The sequence below is a fragment of the Belonocnema kinseyi genome, chromosome 2 (genome assembly GCF_010883055.1).
Source record: "Belonocnema kinseyi isolate 2016_QV_RU_SX_M_011 chromosome 2, B_treatae_v1, whole genome shotgun sequence".
Classification (NCBI taxonomy): domain Eukaryota; kingdom Metazoa; phylum Arthropoda; class Insecta; order Hymenoptera; family Cynipidae; genus Belonocnema; species Belonocnema kinseyi.
Window position 1 is genome coordinate 177,807,322 of NC_046658.1, and position 2,823 is coordinate 177,810,144.

The following is a 2,823-nucleotide window of genomic DNA, read 5'->3' on the forward strand; positions in this document are numbered from 1 at the left end:
ATAATTACGGATTATGAACCAAGAGATTTTTACGATGTTCATGTGGTAGGATCCCCTTATCCTATGTCCTTTTATTTAGAGAGAACTGTATCTTTTGATATTCTTGGACTCTAGGTTTGATAGGGTTACATATAATGGGATCATCTCATCCTCTGGACTGGAGAGCGGGGCTTTAAAGCTTTTATAGCCTTTGGTCAGATTCGTGACAATTTTTCAGTTTTCTTCTCAGGATGATTGAAGATGATAATTGCGGATTATAGACCAAGAAATTTGTACGATGTTCATGTTATAGGATCCCCTTATCCGCTGTCCTTTTATTTAGAGAAAACTGTATCTTTTGGTATTCTTAGACTCTAGGTTTGATAGTGTTACTTAATGGGGTCATCGGATCATCTAGACTTTTTCAATCTCGATGTTGTAGGATCTTCTTGTCATTTCTCCTTTTATGTCGAGAAAACTGCATCTTTTATATTCTATTTTTTACTCTAGGTTTGATAGTTTTACATAATATGGGATCATCTGGTCCTCTAGACTACTCTCTAATTTTTGTATGTAGTCCGGTCACTTTTGGCGTGAATATCTCAGAGAAGAAAACTGGTTTTACAAAACCGTGCAGTGCATATCAATGTATCTTTATTTTGTCGTCGAGTGCGTACTTAGCTGTTATTGTGAAAAAATCTGGTGAGAAACTGTCAGCCCTTATTTGCTGAAAAGCACCGAAATAATGCGCTTGGAGTAGATAGGTCAACTTTGATAAGCTCCTGTACTGTTAAATTTGACTAGAAAATTTCAAGGTTCTTTTTTATCCTTCAAAGCCTGAAGAACTTTTATCTTTTTCAAAAAAATAATTATTTTCATAAACGTGACTAGAAAGTGGCTTTAAAGAAAAAAATTATCTTTAGTACTACTGCACCTACGACAACGAAGGAAATATAAAAAAATATATTAATTTTCTATTAATACAACCATATAAAGAAGTTCGATTAATAATGATGCAGTAGAAATGTTTGCTTCATTAAAATGTATAGCGGCACATTCACATAACAGGGCGGGTTTCTGGATCCTTAGTTATTCTAAGTTCATTGTTTTTAAACAATCTATTTATAAGGTTTTAATACAATTTCTTTTCCAAATATTAACAGCTTTGGCTCGTTGTGGTAGGTGCAGTAGTGTTAAAGATAATTTTTTTTCTTGTGAAGTACTTCATAGTCAGGTTTATACAAATAGGACATTTTTGAAAAAGATATAAGTTCTTAAGGCTTTTAAGAATAAATAAATAAAAAATTAGAAATTTACTAGGCAAAGTTTACAATACGGGAGCTTCTCAGAGTTGACGTATCTACTCGAAGCGCATTATTTAGTTGCTTTCAGGCAAATAAAGGTTGCCAGTTCCTTATCAGATTTTTGCACAATAACCGCTAAGCATGCAATCGACGCAAAAATAAAGTCACATTGACATGCACTGTATAGTTTTTTTTACCATTTTTTTATCGGAAATATTTATGCCCAAAGTGACTGGACTACATAAAAAAATTAGGGAGTAGATGGCGAGGCTTTGAAGCTTTTTCAGTCTTTGGTCAGATTCGTGACGATTTTTGAGGTTTCTTCTCAGCATCATTAGAGATAATAATCACGGATTATAAACCAAGAGATTTTTACGATGTTTATGTTGTAGGATCTCCTTATCCTTTGTCCTTTCATTCAGAGAAAACCGTATCTTTTGAAATTCTTGGGCTCTAGGTTTGATAGTGTTAAATAATGGGATCATCTGATCTTCTAAACTAGATGGCCGGACTTTGAAGCTTTTAGTGTCCTTAGTCAGATTCGTGACGATCTTTCAGTTTTCTTCTCAGGATGATTGAAGATGATAATTGAGGATTATAAATCAAGAGATTATAACGATGTCCATGTTGTAGGATCTCCTTATCCTTCTTCTTTCATTTAGAGAAAATCGTATCTTTTGATATTCTTGGGCTCTAGGTTTGATAGTGTTAAATAATGGGATCATCTGATCCTCTAAACTAAATGGCGGGGCTTTGAAGCTTTTAGTATCCTTAGTCAGATTCGTGACGATTTCTCAGTTTTCTTCTCAGGATGATTGAAGATGATAATTGAGGATTATAAATCAAAATCTTTTTACGATGTTGATTTTGTCATTTAATGTTTGTTTGATGATGTGAAAATTTTAATCATAAATGATTATGTTTTGTAGTTTCTAAAACTAATCTAATTCAGGTATTTATTCGAGTTTTATTTAAACCTCTAAATTATATGTACTTTGTATTTATACTATCACTAATTTTATAATATCGTTTTTATTCAGATTCGAAGATCTTTGACAAAGGAACGCATGTTGTGTCGAAATTTGTAAGGATGATTTTGAAAAAAGTTTTTATCAATAAAATAACCATTGAGTTTAAACTTGATTTTTGACTCAAATTATTTTTTTTCATATGTGGACCGTAAGACACAATGAATCACCAATATGTTGTGATTTGTTAAATTCATTATCAATTATTATAAACAAATGCATGATTTAAAAAGTTTTTGTCAGGCACGAACAGGAATTTTCTTCCAAATGTCTTCGAATCTTACTGCCTATGATACACATTAATGTATTTTTGTCATCTGTTATAATTTGTTAAATTCATCAACAATTATTGTAAACAAATGCATTTAACATGCATTGCCATCTGGTGGCGACAGGCAGAATATCTTATATGGTGATTACATGGCGGCTAATACAAGTCAAAAAATGATGGGAAAAGAAGAAATTAAAAGGAAGGACGATCTTGCTCTAAACTGAAATGTCCAGATCATGGA